The 21,819-nt window shown below is 46.6% G+C and overlaps 1 long non-coding RNA gene across 1 annotated transcript in view; it reads right to left on the reverse strand.

Moving 5' to 3' along the window:
• The window catches only part of LOC125612597, a 20,991-nt gene extending 10,728 nt beyond the window's left edge, over positions 1-10,263 (reverse strand). Inside the window, exons 1-2 of the long non-coding RNA XR_007343064.1 lie at positions 10,225-10,263; positions 8,534-8,537 (exon numbers count right to left, since the gene is read on the reverse strand). This is a non-coding gene — a long non-coding RNA (uncharacterized LOC125612597). The remainder of the gene's footprint in view (positions 1-8,533; positions 8,538-10,224) is intronic.
• Positions 10,264-21,819: the final 11,556 nt, after the last annotated feature.

A 21,819-nucleotide genomic window follows, 5' to 3' on the forward strand; every position in this document is an offset into this window, starting at 1 on the left:
TTTTTTTTTTTTTTTTTTTTTTTTTTTTTTTTTTTTTTTTTTTTTTTTTTTTTTTTTGAGACAGTGTCTTACTAAATGGCTAAGGTTGGCCTCAAACTTGTGATCCTCCTGCCTCAGCCTCCCGACTGGCTGGGATTACAGGCACAGGCCACCGGGCAAGGCAGGAGCACATCTTGAAGAGGCTGCCTATGACCAAATCTGGGACAAGTTGAGAATTAAATTAAGCCATAATAGTAAAGGATTATTGGTCTGGGATTGTGGCTCAGCGGTAGAGCACTCGCCTAGCATGGGCGGGGCCCGGGTTTGATCCTCAGCACCACATAAAAATAAAGGTATTGTGTAAAAAAAAAAAAAGGAAGAAAATTTTAAAAAAGGATTATAACTCATTGAATAAATAATGACCCTTATTGGTAAATATGAGTTCATACTGAAATAAACAGGAATCCATATGGCTAAATATGAGTTCACATTGATACAAATAAACAAGAAAGAAGAAAAGTTTTTCCTTGTGGTCAAAAGTCCACTAATGAAAGTAGAAGGAAAGACGGAATCAGAACATGCTGGGCATCTCCTCTTAACAACCACCGATTCATTTAAGAATCAGTAACAGATGCTAAGATCAGTGGGTGCAAACCTGAGGGGTTGTAGGATATGCCCTCCGTTTCTCTCTCCACAAGATACTAATTAATTCCTCAGAGGGAAATAGTGACATAAAAGGAAAAATCTGGCAGATACCACTTTAACCAAGTGATCAAAGCTAACATCACGAGTCACAGGACAAAGAGACATCATGTGCCTCCTGATAGGCGGCACTGAGCAAGGCCACAGCCTCACTTCCGTGGTATTTGGCAAAACATGCACAACCTGAATCTAATCATGCGGAAACATCAGACAAGCCCCAGCTGAGGGGCATTCTGCAAAATAACTGATCTCTGCTCTGAAAAACATCAGTGTTGCTGGGGTGATGGCACATGCCTGTAATCCTAGTGACTCAGAAGTCCGAGGCAGGAGGCTGTAAGTTCGAGGCCAGCCTCAGCAACTTAAGCGAGGCCCTAAGCAACTTAACGAGACCCTGTGTCCAAATAAAAAATGGATGTCTCAGTGGTTAAGTGCCCCTGGGTTCAATCCTGGGTACCAAAAAAAAAAAAAAAATCAATGTCATCAAACACAAAGAACGACAGAGCTCTGCAATGGTGCACGCCTGTAAACCCAGCAACTTGGGAGGCCAAGGCAGGAGGATTCCAAGTTCCAGGCCAACCTCAGCAATTTAGTGAGGCACTAAGGACTTAGTGAGATCCTGTCTCAAAATAAAACATAAAAAAGGGATGGGGGCAGGGGATTAGAAAAGATGGTGGAATGTGATGGACATTATTATCCAAAGCACATGTATGAAGGCACGAATTGGTGTGAATATACTTTGTATACAACCGGAGATATGAAAAATTGTGCTCTATATGTGTAATAAGAATTATAATGCAAAAAAAAAGAATTATAATGCATCCCGATGTCACATATAAATTTAAAAAATTAATTACAAAAGGGATGGGGATGTGACTCAGTGGTTAAATGACCATGGGTTCAATCCCCAGTAACAGAAAAAGAAGAAAAAAATTAAAAGAAAGAACACATGATGATAATTTACCAAAAATAAATAGTGGTAATACACCTACCTCTTAGAGTAGTTGTGAAGATTAAAATGAGTATATTTACATATAAAACAGGACAACTTGGCATCTTAGAAGTGCTCAATAAGTGCTGATTTCGTTATTTTTTTTAAGGGACAGGATCTTGCTATGTTGTCTAGAATGGCCCTGACCTCCTGGGCTCAAGTGATCTTCCTGAGTAGCTGGATTTTCAGGCACTTGCACTGGACAAGTGTTATTTGTCTTTGTGTCTTCTGCAACTTATAGAGAGTAGATATTTGCCTACAAAATGCTCCTTCCATTAAAAAAGTTTTTTTAGTTGTCAATGGACACAAAACTTTTATTTTATTTATTTTTATGTGGTGCTTAGGATCAAACCCAGTGCCTCACAGGTGCGAGACAGCCGCTTTACCACTGAGCAACAACCCCAGCCCCTCATTCCATTTTTTAAAAACAGTCATTGTTTGTACAAGCCAGGAACTATGCAGACACTGTACCCTTATCACTGGAAACTCTGAACTCTTATAAAACAATATTTGCGTGTTATTTTCCATCGGTTTTTTTTTGGGGGGGGCAGGGGAAGGGTACCAGGGATTGAACTTGGGGGCACTCAACAACTGAGCCACATCCCCAGCCCCATTTTGTATTTTATTTACAGATAGGGCCTCACTTGAATTGCCTATGGCCTCACTTTTGCTGAGGCTGGCTTTGAACTCATGATCCTCCTGCCTCAGACTCCTGAGCTGCTGGGATTACAGGAGTGCACCACTGTGCCTGGTCATGTGCCTCTTATTCTTTCCTGGACTCTCCGCCTCTGACCTATCATTAGCATAAATCCAGGTGTCAGTTCACCGTGATCCTAATGGCCTTGATGAACGTCATTTTTAAACATCCCAGTGGGCAGAGTCAGCTAGGATCAGTGACTTTCCTTGGCTTGCCTTAGAACAGGTAAATCCCAGGAAGAAGCAAAAGTGTCGTTTGGGGTGGGACAGGTCCACGTTCATCGTCTATACTTATTACCTGTGTGGACTGGGCAGGTGCCTTCACTTGTGTGAGCCCAGTTGTTTCATCTGTGCCATCACACGGGGTTCCTAGGGTAGCAGGAGGCTGGTGGAGATTGGGCCTTCACACCCTGGCTGGGCAGGGCATTTAGTAATTCGTAGCTGCTGCTATTCCTGAACCCTGTGTCTTCTGCTTTTTCCACTCATAACGCACCTGTTGCATCACGTGGTTCACACAGCAGCAAGATCTGGGGTTCAAGCTACTGAGTTTACAGCCATCAGATATGGGGGCCAAGGACCCAAACTCCAGCTGGGGTCTGTGCTAATGGGATTTTTTCCTTAATGATGAGTGAGCTATGTGAGAAATATGACAAAAATCATTTTAAAAACCCAGTGGGCGTATGACTGCACGTGTGGTGTGACTTACATCACATCGTGTACAACCAGAGAAATAAAAAGTCGTGCTGCCATTGTGTATGTGAACCAAAATGCACTCTGCTGTCATGTATAACTAACCAGAACAAAAAACAAACAAACAAACAAACAACAAAAAACCAGCGGATAGAGTAGTTAACCAATCGGAGAGACCTGGGGCTTTTCACATAATGGGAACATACCATTCTGCATATTACCTTTTTAAACAGCATTATCTTCAAGATCTTTCTAGATTAATAGATACATGTCTTTTTTTTTTTTTTTTGATGCTCATAAAGCATCACACTTTCACATTACCCATGTGTGATGGCACAGATGAGACACCTGGACTCACATAAGTGAAGGCACCTGCCCAGTCCACACAGGTAATAAATATAGACGATGAATGTGGACCTGTCCCACCCCAAACGACACATCTGGCTTCTTCCTGGGACTCACCTGTTCTAAGGCAAGCCAAGGAGAGACACTGATCCCAGTCTAAACACCACACTGACTCCGCCCACCGAGATGTTTAAAATGACGTTCATCAAGGCCATTAGGATCACGGTGAACTGACACCTGGATTTATGCTAATGATAGGTCAGAGGCGGAGAGTCCAGGAAAGAATAAGAGGCACATGACCAGGCACAGTGGTGCACTCCTGTAATCCCAGCAGCTCAGGAGTCTGAGGCAGGAGGATCATGAGTTCAAAGCCAGCCTCAGCAAAAGTGAGGCCCTCATGAATGTACCATCATTAAATTATCCAGTCCCCTTCTGATGGATACCTTGCTTATTCTAGTTTTGATCTTTGGAAAGGATCTTTTGACAGCCCTTCCTTTGGAAAGAATAATTTCTGGGTCTTTGAAAAGCAACCTCCAGCTTGAGCTCTGGGGTAGAAATTTGCACCATGATGCGAGTGTCTGGCAGTCTGTGCTGTACAACGTGGCCAGACAACATGCAGGCGTTGAGCACTTGAAGTGGATCGATGTGGGACACTGAGGTTTTAATTTCATTCAATTTCAATTAACTTAAAGAGCCACACATGGCTTGTGGCCACCACATTAAACTTTGCAGTTGTTGTTGTTTTTTTTTTTTTGTACAAGAGATTGAACTCAGGGGCACTCGACCACTGAGCCACATCCCCAGCCCTATTTTGTATTTTATTTACAGAAAGGGTCTCACTGAGTTGTTTAGCGTCTTACTTTTATGGAGGCTGGTTTTGAACTCATGATCCTCCTGCCTCAGCCTCCTGAGCCTTTGGGATTACAGGTGTGCACCATCGCACCAGGTGAATGGTGCCGTTTTGATGGACAGCTACACACTGGTAAAACTGGAGTTCGTCCTCTCATAACTGGGTTCCGTGAACAAATGGTGGTTCCCGATTTGGGATCCAAGCACTGATACCATTTCTCCACGACGAGGCAAGACAGTTCTTTGGAACTAGTCTGTGTTTTTTGGTATCTGCCATTTATTTTCCTTGAGCCTCAGTTTCCCAATCTGTCAAATGGGGAGCAATAACATTCCCTTTGTAGGGTGCTATGAGGTCAGGCTAAAACCCTAAGTCAGCTCCAACTTTTCCTAGCTGTTCAACCTCGGGATTGCCAAAACAGAGGCTAGAGAAAGAAGAGGAAGAGAGGGAGGGGAAGGAAACAAAGAGCAGGAGAATAGTCAGGTGAAAAGCCACCATGCGGAAAATGACAAGATCTCTGCCCAGGGTTTGTTTTTTCCCCAAGGTTTCGGCTTTGCAGTCCACGTGTGAGAAATAGATTTTAACATCAGGCAGGGCTTGCTGGGGACAATGACAGGGTGAGTTTGCTTAAACGAGCCTTCCTGGTTTCTGTTCTTCCCAGGTGTGTGCTTTTAATGAAGGGCTCTATTTTGTTTTATTTTTTGAAGGGCTGGGGATGGAACCCAGGACCTCACTCATGCTAGGCAAGCACTCCACCGCCGAGCCACATCCCAGCCCTTTTTATTTTTATTTTGAGACAGGGTCTTACTAAGTCGCTGAGGCTGTCCTTGAACTTGTGACCCTCCTGCCTCAGCCTCCCCTGTCACTGGGATTACAGGCGTGCACCACCATACCTGGCTATATTTTATTTATATAAGTGATATACAAATATCTTCTTGCTGTGAAACAATTTTAAAAATACAGAGAACAAAAGGTGCTTTTTGCGATTGGGCCATCCACCTGTTACACAGGGGGAAATTTGGAAATGTCTTTTGAAATGACAGATGTCGATCACTTTTTTCCTGGGATTATTTTAAGAAACGTTCAATTATTTTCAACTGTGAAGCTGGCAGCTCGCAGGGATGTGTCATCCTTGTAACCCGCAGATCTCTACATTCTCCAAATAGAATTTTGGTCCTGTTTACCCCTATTTTCCCCCTTTATCTTTGCAAGTAATTATAGCAATTAAATATAGCAACATAGCAATTCAAGTTCAAATTTTCTCTGTGTGGCACATTCACTAACGATAGCCATTTTCTCTGTGCCTTAGATGTTGGGGTGACATTTAGAGCAAACATACTCTCTCTTTTCATTCAGGAAAAAGGAAGAAGAAGAAGGAGGAGGAGGAGGAGGAGGAGGAGGAGGAGAAGGAGGAGGAGGAGGAGGAAGAGGAAGAAGAAGAAGGAGGAGGAGGAGGAGGAGAAGGAGAAGAAGAAGAAGAAGACCCTCTATCCTCTGTCTTTGTGCCATGGGGTGACCTAGGAATCCCATTATAATGCACAAACCATTTTTCTTTACATTGGATTAAAGGAAGAAGCAAACCTAGGACCGTTTCAATCCCCAAGCACCAAAACAAAAACAACCTCCCCCGACAAAACTAGAAGAAGCTAGATATTCATCAGAAAATGACAGGATAATTTAAAGATGGTACATTTAGATAAGTGTGATGCTTTATGAGCATAAAAACAAATAAATAAAAAGACACAGCCAGGCGCAGGGACGCATGCCTGTAATCCCAGCAGCTCAGAAGGCTGAGGCAGGAGGATTGAGAGTTCAAAACCAGCCTCAGCAAAAGTGAGGCTCTCAGCAACTCAGTGAGACCCTGTCTCTAAGTAAAATGCAAAATAGGGTGGGGATGTGGCTCAGTGGTCGAGTGCCCCTGAGTTCAATCCCTAGTACCCCCCTCCCCGCCAAAATAAAGGACACATCGCTGTGTAAATCTGGAAAGATCTTGAAGCCTATTTTTTAAAAATATGCAGAACAGTCTGCTACCCTTATGTAAAAAGATGATCTTTGTATAAATGCTGTATGTGCCTTAAAATATCAATAAATATCCACCAGGTAATAAACACCTTTGCCTCTGGAAAAGAAATTAAGTGACCATGGGATGGAGGGGCCACTGTCCGAATGTCCAGTCCTCTTCTGATGAATATCTCCCACCCTTCTACTCTGTGCAGTCTTGGCCAGAGTGCATGTCTTCTCTGAACCTCAGCTTCCCCATTTGGAAAGGAGGGTCACTAAATGAGAGGCTGCTCTCTCCTTCTAGAGGAGAACACTGGAGACCCCTGTTGGAGAAGGCCTCCTACACACCCCCTGGTGGTCTGGGACATCACCCGGAGCTTGCTCCAACTTTCTGTTTCACACAAAGATAAAGAATTCTGAAGCACTGGTCAGGGTGACCCACGCCTGTAATCCCAGCGACACGGGAGGCTGAGGCAGGAGGATTGAAAGTTCAAGGTCAGCCTGGGCAACTTAGTGAGACCCTGTCTCAAAAAAATAAAGGTAGAGCACCCCTGGGTTCCATACCTAGTGCTGTAAACAAACAGAAATAAATGCAATAAGAGAGCCTGAAGCACTTGAGTCTGCAGCTCGCTGTGCAAGGGGATTTTTCCAGCTCCTTGGAGACAGGATTTGCCCACATCTCTTCATTCCCAGCCACACCCTCTTACTTGGAAACAGCTGTGGGATTCTCCCTCAGCATTCTCAAGAATCACGAGCTTTCTCTCCACTGAGGCCTCTGGTGGGACAGATAGCAGACCCCCTGGTCTCGTGCTCACCAAAGCGCACAGTCTGTGTAGGAGCCCGTCTCTCTTCTCTGTGCCGGGAGCCTGGTCGGCTGGGTGCAGATTCCTCCAAGAGCTCATGACTTTGGTGAGTTCCCACTTTCCCTGCCTCGGTTTCCTCATCTGTAACACGCAAGCAATACTGGTCCCCGCTTCACAGGGTTGCTGTGAGGACGTATTAATTAGCTACCATGTCTGTATCTACACCCACCCTCGGAAGGGATTTTGTTCCTAAATGTTTTGCAAACCTATTCATTTCTACCACCTGAGCCAGGCCACCCTTCTCCTGTTTGCTCCCTGCTCTGACCGCTTCCACCTTTACATCCTGTGGAGGCCGTTGCTCCTGTTGAGCAGTTTCCTGTGCTCCTGGACCTCTGGGCATAGAGAGGGGTCCCTCTTTCCCAGGCCTTGAAGAAATGCATGGCCAGGTGGCTTGCCACGACCAATGAGTAAGAGCGGCAGTGACAAGTATTGCTTCCAGGTGGAAGCATTTAAGAGCTAGTGTGTGAGATGCTTCATGTTCTCGCCCTCTTTGACATGACAACTTTCCAAATGGTGGAGCTTTTGTTAGTCAGGGACCTAGAGTGAGGACATGGTAGAAAAGAGTCCTTGAGCTGGGATTGTAGCTCAGCAGTAGATGCTTACCTGCGTGCCCTGGGTTCCATCCCCAGCACAAAAAAATAAAGGAAGGAAGGGAGAGAGGGAGGGAGAAAAAGAGGATGGGTCCGTCCATAGAGGTCCATAGCAAATGTCACACAAGCAGAGAATAAACCTTTGATGTTTTAAGCCACTGAATTCTGGAGCTGTTTGTCATAGCAGCATAACTCAGCCTATGCTAACCTTCACTTTTTCTGCAGTTGGAATCAGCAGCAAATCTGGTCAAACCCTCCACTGCCTGTGTTCTCTTTATGCCTCCCTAACCCTCTCAGGATAAGATCCCAATGCTCTACCAGGGTTCAGGAGGCCGTCTAGGACCTGTCCTTTCCTCACTCTGCCGACTATGCTTATCTTTAGCCTCTCCCTACCTTTTATTTACATTTATATTCCGGTTGCTCTGATATTTTGGTTTACTGTAAGCATCTGCTCACTTGCAGGGCTTTGCTTGGGTTTGTTGTTCCTTAGGTTTTTCCCTTGTTCTCCCCGCCCCCCTTCTGTCTGGTTGACACATACTCCTTCCAAATTTGGCTTGGATACCCTCTCCACCAGGCAGCCTTCCCTGAGTACCAGTCTAGGTCAGCTTCCTTCCATAGGGTTTGCCCCGTAATTGGTCTGACCACTTGAGATTATGGGTTTCTATGGAATGAACCTGCCTTTGCCACTGGACTTTGAGTCCCTGAGGACAGGGCTGGGGTTGGGTTGGCAGCAGCACTCAGCTCAGGGCTGGGCACAGAGGACAATCTCACCAGGTGACTGTTGAATGAATAACAAATTTTGAGTTCAGATGTTAACTGATTTATTGATCACAGATCTCTGAGAAGCAAGGGTGCTGTCTTTCCCTCTCCTCTCTGCACTTTTCTCCTGACAGGCTTCCTCCAGAACTGAGTGAGACTTGACGGTTGGCATAATTTATTCCTCCGTGGCAGCCCTAGGCTGCAAGGAAGTGGTTGTGATTTCTATGAGAAGCCCCAGAGAAATTCGTTTTTTCTTGACTCTTCTGACCAATCCTTTCCAAATTTCTTGACTGACTCAACACCCTCACCAAACATTTGATTGATTGATTGATTGATTGATTGACCCCAGGGATGCTATACCACTGAGCTACATCCCCAGCCCTTTTTATGTTTTATTTTGAGACAGAGTCTCACTAAGTTGCCTGGGGCTTCCCTAAGTTGCCGATCTCAAGTCCCCGAACTTGAGATCCTCCTGCCTCAGCCTCCTGAGTTGCCGTGATGACTGGTGTGTGTCACCGTGCCTGGCTGATTATTTTTTAATTGCTTCTTCAGTTTCACTCTCCTCCTTTCCCCACCATCTCTTGGGAGTGTGATTGTACCTTGGGGCTCATCAGGATGTACGACATTTGGGCTTTCTTGACCTCTAGTTTCCTGTCTGATTTGACCACCAGGGAACTCTGATGAGAGACTGGAGGGTGGGCGCTTATTTCCACAGCTCCCTCCCTTAAGTGGGTGGGATGTGTCTTGGGCTGGCTGTGTCTTCCCACAGAAGGCCACAGATACTTCCAGGAGATCCTGTCCTCACACACCTGGGTTCTGGTAATGGTCGCCCTTCTGGCCTGGTGTGGTAAGATCTCCTACCTTGGTGCTGCGACACCACCCTTTGTAGGTTCCCTACCCATTGCCTCCGCCCTGATAAATAGTCTATTAAAACTCTCCCCAATTACTCAGTTTCTGTTGGCTGTCGGTTTCCTGCTGAGAGCCTGAGTGTCACAGCAGCTAGCAGGGTCTGAGAACTTCCTAAGTGTCCAGCAGCTGTTCCAATGCTTTGTGGGACAGAATCTCCTTAATCTACCTGAGTGTCCCGTGCAGAAACAGAGCCCTGGAGAGGCTACAGTGCCAGTGCCAAGTTTCTGAAGGGACAAGGGTCCCACCCAGTTGTTGTCTTAACTGTTAATCCTAAAAGCAACAGGGAGTCCGGGGAGTCACCAAGTCTGGTTGGTGTTTAGAGAGCTCCCTCTGGTGGCTTGGAGGAGCATTGTCAGCTGAGCGGTTGCAGCTAAATCCTGCTGCAGAGACGCTGACAGACGGCTCTGCTTGGGTTTGCAGGACGTCTTTTTGAAGAAGTGATGCAGGAGCAGGGTCTTAAAAGACAAGTAGCACGTACAGAAACCTAAGAGAACAGGGAACTGGGTGGGAGGGATTAGGGAAAAAAGTTTGGGGAAATAGGTCAGGACCCGTTCTGGAGAGAACTTTGCCACTGGGACTTTGTCCTGTAACACAGTTTGGAGCTTGTGAACCTGTGAACCGGCAAGTTTCAAAGAGAATTGGAGGATTAGATATTCAGATTGTCAACTTTTTATTCAGCAGTATAGGCTTAAAAACAAACAAACATTTTAATTCATTCTAAAGGCTTTTAATGAACACCTACTGTGAGTTAGTTCTTGGCAGTATCTGGGACCCTCTCAGAGTCTAGAGTCATAAAAAGTCCCTAATAGAAGGAATGCATGAAGTTAAAGTTAATTGCTGGAGTATCGAAGGGACAGGAAGAGCTTCTGGGAATGAGGTCAAGTGGGTGGAGCTGTGGATGACTTTAGAGCTAGCTGGAAAGAGAGTTGAAAGTCTCAGTCTTTATATTATTATTAACAATGTCATCTTTAAAAATGGTTCTATCCTGGCTAAGTGTAGTGCACACCTGTAATCCCACTTACTGAGGAGGCTGAGGCAGGAGGATCACAAGTTCAAGGCCAGCCTGGGCAACTTAGGGAGATCCTGTCTCAAAATAAGAAAATAAAACGGGCTGCTGTAGCTCAGTGGTAGAGCACCCCTGGGTTCAACCCCCAGTACCCAAACCAAACAACCAATTAAAAATGGTTATGTCATACATGATGGGGATCTTGGGAAGGGGTCCTACAATAGAAATATCCAATTCTGGAAAAACATCACACAAATGTGGGACACACACTTCTACACCTTCTCAGATCCACTTGGCTGCAAAGGAGAAGAGAATAAAACTTTCCCAGAGCCCACAGTGCGCCAGGTACAAAGTCAGGATGTGAATCCTGGGCAGACAAGCCTGAGGTCTAACCACTTTCCTCCACTGTTTAAGTAACCTTTTTTAGGATTTCTTATTTTTTTCTAAGTCCATGCTTACTTCTGTTTCCTTCTTTCCAATGGCATTACATGGACTTGGGGGAATTCTACAAAGGGGTGACTTGTGTGACAGCAGGTTTGTATCAGACTCATCTTTCAGGGAACAGTTATCAGAATTCAGAACTAAGTGACTCCAGCTACCCGGCCCTCTACACCTGAAAGCTACCATTTCCTAGAATACCACCCACCTCCTACTGAAAAATCCAGTGAAAGGATTTGTAAGTCCTAGGTTGTGCAGGGAGGAGGTAAGGTGGGCCACGCACGGCCCTGGGGGGCAGGTGGACTCAAGCTGAAGAAGGGCAGGGAGGAGGGTGGTCGGCAGCAGGCCCGATGGTGACCAGGGCTCACTTCTCAAACCCGCCAGCGGCTTCCTTCTCATTTAGGGGAACGTCACTCCCTCACATGACCCCCAGCCCTGCAGGTCTGGCCCCTGCTACCTCTCTGATTTCACCTCCTGGCGCTGCCCCTTGCCTGTAGCTCGGCAGCCCAGTGGCCTTCCCCCTTTGACCTCAGGGCCATTCCCTCTGTCTACGATGTCCGACCCCCAGTTATCCACAAGTGTGGAACTAACAGGTACGGCGTACTCTGTACCAGGATGGTTCGAAGCAATTTATAGATATTAACTTGATTAATCTCTTTCTCCCTTCCTTCAGGTGACCTCTCCCTGTGGTCTTCCCAGGCCATCCTATTTAAACAACCCCCAGCCTGAACCTACAGAGCACACCCTTCAACACTAACCACTTCTTTCTTCTTTCTTTCAGTACAGGGGATTGAACCCAGGGGTGCTTTACCACCCAGCTACATCCCCAGCCCTTTTAATTTTTTGAGACAGGGTCTTGCTAAATTGCTGAGAGCCTTGCTAAGTTGCTGAGGTTGGCCTCGAACTTACAATCCTCCTGCCTCAGCCTCCCAAGCCTCTGGGATTACAGGAGTGCTTGGCAACATTTATCTACAACTAACATATATTAAGCTTTGCCTTGTTTCTTTTCTTCTTACTAAAGGGACTCCCTTTAGTCCCTCTGGAACACTTGTCACTACCTGATGCAGTATGTTCCACTATCTGGATACACCACATTTTGTTTGTCCATTCGACAGTGATGGGCTTTTGGATAGCTCTGTGTGTGTGTGTGTGTGTGTGTGAAAAATATATATATATATATTTTGTACCAGGGATTAAATGGACCTATGGGCACTTAAGCACTGAGCCACAACCCAAGCCTTTTTTGTATTTCATTTAAAGACTGGGTCTCGCTGAGTTGCCTGGGGCCTCACTAAATTGCTGAGGCTGGCTTTGAACTCGCAATCTCCTGTTCAGCCTCCTGAGCTGCTGGGATTATAGGCGTGCACCACTGATCCCGACTGCATTTAAAAAAAAAAAATCACATAAATAGTACTGGGACTCAATCCTGCTGTAGGAATTCCAATGATAACAACTCAGGTAGAATAAAAGTGAATGTTGGGCTGGGCTTGTGACTCAACGGTAGAGCACTTGCCTAGCACGTGTGAGGCCCTGAGTTCAAACATCAGCACCACATAAAAATAAATAAGTAAAATCAAGGTATTGTGTCCTTCTCTTTTCGAGATTCCTGGGTCTCCTCTTCCATCCGTGAGCATTTCCCACTGTGGCCCTGGAGCAGGGAGATGCAGTATTTCACGGGCAAAAACTGTCAACAGTAAAGGCAAGACTGACACCAGGCAGTCCCGGGACCCACTCACCCTCTGCAGCGCTCTTCACATTGGAGCTCACTTAACTGTCACAACAATAGACCCAAACTCCAGAGAGCGCCTGCCTCTCACACGCCTCCTCCTGCCACTGTCCCCCTGGCCTACTTTTCCTCCCCCTCTTCCCGTTCCTCGTACACTCCAACCTCACGCCCAACTCAGGGCCTTTGCACCTGCCATGACCTCGGTAGGGAGAGTTCTCCCTGTCCATCTGCCCCCTCTTCATATCATCCCTCTGAGGGCCAACTTGTGAAGACAGCATGTCCCCAGCCCTTCCTCCCTTTAGTCTCTCTGGAACACTTGTCACTACCTGACGTCACATCATAGATCTCTTGGCATCTGGAACTCTGGCTTCCTCCTCACACAGAGCAATAGTAGCCCCATAAACATTAGGTTCATGAGGATTGAACAATCCTGTTGGGTTTGTCAAACTAAAATAATGGGAGAGAGAGACGATGGGGAGACACTCCCCAAAGAAAGAGTGTATCATTCAGGGCCAGGCATGGTGGTGCACACCTGTAATCCCAGCAACTAGGGAGGCTGAGACAGGAGGATCACAAGTTTGAGGCCAGCCTCAGCAACTCAGCTAGACCTTATCTCAAAATAAAAAATAAAAAGGATTGGGGGAAGCAGCTCAGTGTAAAGTACTCATGAGTTCAATCTCATTTAGAAAAAAAGAAAGAATATGAAAGAGTTGATGCAGAACTAGCAGGGGATTGCAATCCAAGAGATACGTGAGTCACAGGAGAGGCTGGGGCAAGGGAATGCTTATAAAAAAGGCCACACAAGCTGCTTTGGCACAGCCCTGGTGACAGCAGCTTACTGCAGAAGTTGCTGTTGGCCTGTTGGTGGGGACGGCCACTGCTGGGAGAGTGTCTTGTGTAAGGGACTTACCTGGAGCGGGGGCTGTTGCCGGGGCAGTGTCCTCACAGAAGTGACCTACCTGGAGTTTTCGTGGTTTTGGAGTCTGTGGAATAGTTGTCCTCCTGGGTGTACGTGTGTGACTTTCTTGTGGCAAGTCCTGTTCCAGGGTGAGGGTGTGAGGGCTCCTTTGTCATGGCTCCTTGCTGTGTTTTGTTAGGGTTTGACATAGTGACTCCATGTTGACATTGAAAGCTTCCACAGGTCAGAAGTGCTGTTATTCCAGTCCACAGATGAGGAATCTAAGACACAGGTAGGTGAAGTCACTCAGCCCACAGAGTCGAGAAGGGTTTCAAATCCAAGCAGTCTGGCTTCAGGATTGGACTGGGGAGCTACAGGCTTTCTGTATCAGTTAGCTAAGATTATGCTGTGGAACAAACAGACCAGCACTCAGGCGCATTTGTTTAGCTCATAAATTTGTGGGTGGGCGATTTAGACTGGCCTTGGCTGCATGATTCTTCTGGGCTCCACTGTGCTTGCTCACACGTCTGGGGGGTCAGCTGTTAGCTAACCTTGGTGGTCTTGGCTGTGATCCCTGGCACAACTTTGGTTGTACTCCATCTTCCGATAAGCTGTCTTGGGCTTGTTCTTATAGAGGTACAAATGGAGAAGGCCTCTCAAGTTGTGCCCAGGCTTAAAATGGGCACACTGTCCCTTCTATCACATTCTGTTGGTCACATGGCCAGCCTAGAATCACTGGAGATGGAGATGGGTCCAGGAAGGAGTGAAGAATCAGGGCCAGCATCTGCTCTGCTTCCCTTCAGCTCACAGTCTGGGCTTTGCTCCCAGGCAGGAGCATCACAGGTGCTTTGGGAGAGGACGGCAGACGGCTCCGTCTCCTGAGTCTCTGGGATATGGGCCTGCCCCGCGGTACTGCCTTCTGCTTGCAACTTGCAACTTCTTTGAAGGACACTCCCAGGTCAGGATGGATGGGGCTTGTGTGGAAAGGGAACAAGAAGGAGAGGGTGGCTCCTAAAAAGCTGTTGGTCTGCAGTTCTCGTTTGGGTGTGGCTGGTTCTCCAGAGGAAGTTGGCAGGAAGCTCTGGAGGTGTCACATTTGCGGTTGGCGAGGGTGAATGCTATTTGTTCTTACGCACTGTCTTACCTGTTTCAGCCTGGCCCTTGCCTTCCCTCCTCTTCCTTTCTTCCCTCCATCCCTCCTTCCTTCTTTCTCCCTTTCCTGTGATACTGGAGATTGAACCCAGGGTGGCTCTATCACTGATTGCTATCCAACTTGTGATCCTCCCGACTCAGCCTCCCGAGTCTCTGGGATTATCGGCCTGCACCACAGTACTGGCCATGTTTTGGGTTTCTTCTTTTTTTAATTACACAGCTCTTTATCTGTTTATGCTTTTCTTAATTTGGGGCCTTTATCTCAATAAAGCATTAGTTTTTAAATAAAGATACAGATGAGGACACCATCCCAAGAACTTTTGAGCTCATTTCAAAATTTCTTCTGGTAATTCTTGTATAGACTTCGGGCCTCACAAACCTGGGTTCCCTCCTGGTCACATGCATCTCATGCACAGAAGCCACCAAAACATCCCAACAGCTCCGTGAAGCTGCGACTGTTATTATCTCCATTTTATAGAGGAGGAAAATTCTAGTGGTTTGCACAAACCAGTTTCCCAGAAGGTTGGCTGCTTGTAAAAATCATCAGAACAGATGGTTCTAGAACTTCCCTGAGTGAACTAGCTGGGCTGTCATCAACGGATTAGACTCAGCTGACTTGGCACGGGGACCTGAGGCAGGGACCAGCCAACTCCCATCTCTCCTACACCCGTACCTCCGTAGAACTGGGGGCTGGGCTAGGCTGAAGCTGTCATCTTACAGTAAATTTGGGTGTGGGATTTTCCCTGGTTCCTGGTCTCCCAGAGTGACCTCCCTGCCCTCAAGGTTCATGGGCTTTGAGAGGCTAAGTCTATAATAACACCCATGCTTCCACAGCTACTGTGACGAATCCAAAATGGCAGATGTGTGTCTTTCAACCCTCCCTCTGACTTGTCACTGAGGACCTTTGGATTTCCCCCTGTGGAGACCATAGCTGGAAGATTTATCATTCTTCAAGATGCATTGGATTGGTAATTAACTTCTCTGCATTTTACCAATCAGAGCTCAATTTTTTTGGTCCTTGGTCTCTGACAGTGAGAGAGACTGGTATTTCCCAATCACTCGGTGATGTTGTTCTGACCCAGAGTAAAGACCCTGGAGCAAATATTGGGCTTTTGCAATACTGAGGGTTACCCTGGTGCCCTTCTTGCTCATCACTGGATCCCTGTGGATGTCCCCAGCACTGACCATCAGATCTGAAACAAATATCCTGACACCATCTTGGGGCTAGAAAGAACATCATCAGCCCATGCCCTGGCACAGGGCTGGGCAGCCACCTGGGCCCACCCACCTCCTGCCAGGGTTTAGTGCTTCTGGTTAAAGGGTCAAGACAATGGGCCTCTTACAGCTTGGGTCTTGAGGGATCCCTGTTTCCCAGCCATGAGGGGAGCAAGCCTGTCACTTGCAGGTACACCCCCCTCCTTGCTGTTTGAGCTGCTTATCTCCTGCTCTCAGAGTGGAGCCAGATGGTTTGGTTCCAAGTATTCCCTCTGCACTAGTGAGCATCCCTGGGCCTCAGACTCTCTGTGCCTCATTCCCCTCATTGTAAAACTGGGGTCACTACAAGCATTACTATATGTGGATGACCTCTCAGGGTGAATAGGAGCATACGATGAGGGGACACATGTAAGTATCCAGCACATATTGGCTCCTACTGTTATGACCATTTGCAAGAGTGGTTCCTGGGCTCTTGAAGAGGAGGGACGGTCCCCTTTCAGGGAGCTGTGTGTCTCCACTGGTGTCAGAACCCCCTGCATCCTACTCTGTGCTGTTTTTCTTTATTTTCAGGCCAACCCCCTCTGAGGAACCCAGACCCTGTCTGGGGAGGAATTTGAGTCATAGGTTTTTGAAGGAGATCCCAGAGGACTCCCAACCTCAAGAGGTGGAGGAGTGGTGTGGAGGGGTGGGGGTGAGAACAGTGTTTGTTTTTTTTTTTCCTCTTCTCTTTTTATTACAGAAAATTTCAAACTTCACAAAAGTGGGGAGAAGAGTATGACAGAACCCTGTGGACCAATCACCCAGCCACTCTTGTCTATTTTTCCAATTAATCTACCCCAAACAGAGCGTCTACATTCTGAAGAACAAGAACTTGTAGTATGTGTCTCTAAATGATGAGAATTCTTAAAAGAAAATAACCACAATATCATTATCAGACCTGAAAAATAGACAATAATTTGTTAATATAATTAACCATTTGGTCAGTATTTAAAATTTGAATGTAAACTTAAATAACAATTCATAGCCAGGCCCGGTGGCTCATGCCTGTCATCCCAGCGGTTCGGAAGGCTGAGGCAGGAGGATCATTACTTTAAAGCCAGCCTCAACAACAGCAAGGCACTAAGCAACTCAGTGAGATCCTATCTCTAAATAAAATACAAAATAGGCCTGGGAATGTGGCTCAGTAGACCAGTATCTCTGAGTTCAAACCCTGGTACCAAAAAAAAAAAAAAAACCCAGACAAAACTATTAATCCTCACGTTAACCAGGATTAAGTCTCATTTCTAAAAATGAAGAACCTGGGGCACAGAGATTATGTAGCCTGTCTAAGACCACACAGCCTATCAAGCTGACTTGCTCCCCACAGTCTGTCCACAGCGCCCACCAGGTTAGAGGAGCCCAACTGGAATTGGGCCATTGACACAATGAAAGGTTTTACAGCTCTGAGAAGAGGAGGCACTCTGGGGCCTAATGCAAAATGATTTCCACTGTTGTAATGTAAAGTGGGTAAAACAAAGTATAAACCATCAATGTAAAAACAGGAATGAAAGAATGTGTGCCTGTGTTCATGTATGCACATCACCTGTGTGTACGTGCATAAACACATGTGTGTTCATGGCCACCCATGTTTGCATGTATGGTTGTTCATTCACGTGTGTGTAATTGCTATGTGTGATGCGTGGATGTGTGTGCACATGTGTCCTTGTATATATGTGTATTGTGTGTATGTTCACTTGATGGATTTCAGAAGCCGTTGGTTGTGATTGCCTCTTGGAATTCCTACAGCATAGGGAAGGGGAATTTTCATGACCTTTTTGTATTTGTAGAATGAAAAAAAAAAGATTATTAAAGCATAACATGTAGAAAAGGGTGCATACACAGCAATGAATCCTCACCAACCAAACACACCCGTGTCATTGTTGTGGAATCAGGCAAGAATCGACAAATGGCCCTCAAAAAGTGGGAGAAACCAAATTTTAATTCCCGCTGGTGGGCCCAGTGGAGATCAGCACTCCAGATTCTGAGCACCCCTCCCTAGTTTTCACAACCTTTGTAGGCTATCTAGTGTCATAAATTTTCTAGTCTAAAACAATACATGGTTGTGCACAAGCTTTCAAAAAAAAAAAAAAAACAACATGATATATGATTGTGTGAAAGTGTTTTCAAGCAGGAAGTGCGATAAGGGAAACACCCCTTGAGGGCTTTTACACTTCAAAGGAAAGTAGTTAGATCCTAGGGAAAGTCCTTTAGGATCCAAAAGGTAAGAGTGAATGGTGCTAATTAGGTTCCTTGAAAACCAGCTTGGGGTGGGGGGACCCTAGCTTTCCCATGCATTAATTTTCGCAGAGAGTGTCCTTAGTTTATTTTAGTATTCAGGCCTGGGTTAGTCCCCCACTACATCATGAGCACCCACACTCAAAGGGGTCGTGACCTACAGCACCCTCAAAGCCTTCCTATGTTCACTCTCCAGAGGAGGGCTGTCCTGGCTCCTAACAGCATAGACTAATTTTGTCGTTGGGGGGTTGTGGAGTGGTGGTGAATCCTGGGCCTCACACATGCTAACTAAGCATGCATTCTACCACTGAGCGACACCCCCAAGCCCTAATTTTGTATGTCTTTGAACTTCATATAAATGGTATTATATTCTGTGTATGTCTGGCTCTGGAATTATATTCTGTGTATGTCTAGCTCCTTTTTTAAATATAAAAATGTTTTTTGTGGTGCTGGGGACGGACCGCACGTGTGTGAGGTAGATGCTATACCACGGAGCTACACCCCAAGGCTTTTTTTTTCTTCTTTTTTTGAGATAGGGTCTTGCCAAGTTGCCCAGGTTGACTTGGAATTTGCCTTCTTCCTGCCTCAGGCTCAGAGTCGCAGGGATTACAGGTGAGGGCCACTGCGCCTGGCTTATCTGGCTCCTTTGACTCAATGTTAATCTGGGAGATTTGTCCCTACTGCTGCTGTGGTCGTAGGTGCTCAGCCTGGCTGCTGTGTGGTATCCATCACCATTTACTCCCCCATTCTGTTGTTGACAGAATTTGGATTGCTGTTGGCTTGGGCAATTATGATAGCCTAGCGAGACACATTCCTGCAGGGGTCCCTTGGTGGACGTAGGTCTGCTGGTACGTCTGGACGGAAAGTGCCAGATCAGAGGGTTTGCCTATGTCCAGCTAAATACTGATGTTTTCCCAAAGCGCTTGTATGTACTTACTGAATTTTGAAACAAACGAGATCGTATTTTAAAAAAACAAGGAGGATGGGGCTGGGGGTGTGGCTCAGTGGTGGAGCCCTTGCCTCGCATGTGTGAGGCACTGGGTTTGATCCTCAGCACCACACATAAATAAATGAATAAAATAAAGGCCCATCAACATCTAAAAAATTTTTTTAAAAAATAATGAAGAAAATGAAGATGCACGATTACAAACAACACCGAGGTACCCAGGTGTGGCTTCAAGTTGAACCCGTTAGTTTCCTATTGCTGCAGTAACAGATCACCCGTCTTTAGTGGCTTGAGACAACACACACTTGATATATGACAGTTCTGGAGGTCCGAAATCAGAAGTGGGTCTTCCAGGGCTGGAATCCAGGGCTATGCTCCTCCTGCAGCTCCAGGGGAGGATCTGCTCTCGGCCTTTCCAGCTTTACAGAAGCCCCTGTGTTCCTTGGCTCCTGGCTGCTCAGCTCTGACTTCGGCTTCACTTCTCACACCCACTCCCAGGATTCTGACTCCTCCTTCTCTCCTTTATATTGGGTCCTCCCCGAAAATCCAGGATAATCTCCCCATCTCAAAATCATTAATGACGCTGCAAGGTTCCTTTTGCGAGGGAACGTATCCCAGGTCCTGGGCTAGGATGTGGAGCTTTCTGGGGAACCAGTATTCCTTCCACCATGATGAGTCACCCAGCTTTGGTGCCCAGGGAAGACTTGGGGAGCCCTCTGGGCCGCAGATCTAGGCAGCACCAGCTGTGGTGAGTGGGCCAGAACACAGAAGCCCAGCAAGAACGCTCACCTCCATCCCAGCCAGGCTTCCTGCACCCCGCCGGCCCCTGAAGCAACAGGAGGGCAGGGCTTCCATCATAGGCTCCCGAGATTTCCCCTCCTAAAATAAATTCAGAAAGTCTTTGAATTTTTATTCTGTGCCTGGCTGCTGGGATTTAGCAGTGTCCTCCAAAGGTTCATCATACAGGCTTGGAGGTCACCAGCCCCTGGGGCTATAGGAGGTGGCCGAGCGTTAGGGGGTGGGGCCCAGTGAAGGAAGCTGGGTAATTGGGGGTGGCCCATGAAAGGGTTGGGACACTGTCTCTTCCTTTCTCTCTTTTGCTTTGTGATTGCTGTGAGGTGAGCAGGTGTCCCCTGACATGTGGTCCCACCATGATGTACCTACCATGCTGCACAGGCCCAACCCATCAGGTTTTCTTCCTTTCCTTTTTTTGTATTGAAAATTGAACTCAAGGCCTTGCATATGCTTAGGCAAGTATTCTATCGCTGAGTTACATCCCCTGCTCTTTAATTTTATTTTGAGATAGGACCTCACTAAATTGCTCAAACTTGTCTCAAGCTTGTGATCCTCCTGCCTCATCCTCCCAAGTAGCTGAGATTACAGGCATGTACCACCATGCCTGGCTATCTCAGGCATTTTGTCACAGAAACGGAAAACTAACACCCAGGCTATGTTCTAAGAACTTCATGAGGAGTGACCTTTTTAACACTAACACTAACAACAACAGCAACAACAATAACCCTACAAGGTTTGTACTATTATTATTTCCACTGTGACACAGAGAGGTGAAGAAACATTCGTAAGACCACACAGCCAGGAAATAAATGGAAGAGATGGGATGTGAACCCTTGTCCTTAAGGGTTACAGTGTTCCAAAGGGAGTCCTGCGTTATCACACAGTGTTCTCACCCAGGCCCCCATGCTCTCTATTTCCCAACCACAAAACCCTCCTCTTTCAGGGACATTTCTGAATGGGTTCTGTTCCATGCTGCTGGTTTTCCCAGAGGACTCGGCTGTGGAGAGCTGAGGGTGGGTAGAGAGCCACCTGGTGGTGAGAGAAGGGATCTGAGCACCTGTGCCCAGTTCTGTCCCTGTAAGTTCCACCAAGCCAGACCTGCATTCCAGTGTTCTGGGTATGTTGAGAGTACCAATATACAAGACAACATCGCAACTTGTCTTTTTAGAATTGAGGTACAGCAACACAAAATTGAAGTATAGACCTCAATGAATTTATATCCAGTCATATGTCACTTAATGACAGGGATAACTTCATAGAAATATGCCATTAGGGGATTTTCTTACTGTGGGAACATCATAGTGTATACTCACACTAGCCTGGATGGTGAAGCCTGCTACACACCTAAAGTTACACGGCGTGTGTGTGTGTGTGTGTGTGTGTGTGTTGTGGTGGTATGATCAGCTTTCTGTCCCTGTAGCTTCCTGAGATATTAACTTATAAAGAGAAAGGGCTTATTTTCGTCCAGAGTTTGAGAACTTCCAATCCATGATCCGAAAGACCCATTGCTTTAAGCCTCTGGTGAGGGTGCCAGATGGCAATGTCAGGGAATACGTGGCAGGGTAGACTGCTCACCTCATAGCCAGGAAGCAAAGAGGATAGATAGCAGGAAGGGGACAGGGTTCCACAGTTCTCTTTGCAGGCACTCCCCCAGTGACCTAAGGACCTCCTATGAGGCTCCACCTCTGAAAAGTTCCACCACCTCCCAGGAGCTCCACCTTGGGGACCACGCCTTCAACAGGTGAACTTCTAGTGGACATTCAGGATCCAAACCATAGTGATATATATGGTATAGCCTGATGTTCCTGAGGCCACGACAAGCAAAACACAGACTGATCCAGCTGAACAGAACATAATGCAATCAAGGGAGGCAGTGAGCGCCCAAGGTACCAGGCCGCTGCCAGCAGAATGCAGCAGGCTGCTTTCTTTTTCTATTTTTCAGTACTGGTGATTGAGCCCAGGGGTGCTCTACCACTGAACTACATCCTCAGCCCTTTTTA

Source organism: Marmota marmota, unplaced genomic scaffold (assembly GCF_001458135.2).
Source record: "Marmota marmota marmota unplaced genomic scaffold, marMar, whole genome shotgun sequence".
Taxonomy (NCBI): Eukaryota; Metazoa; Chordata; class Mammalia; order Rodentia; family Sciuridae; genus Marmota; species Marmota marmota.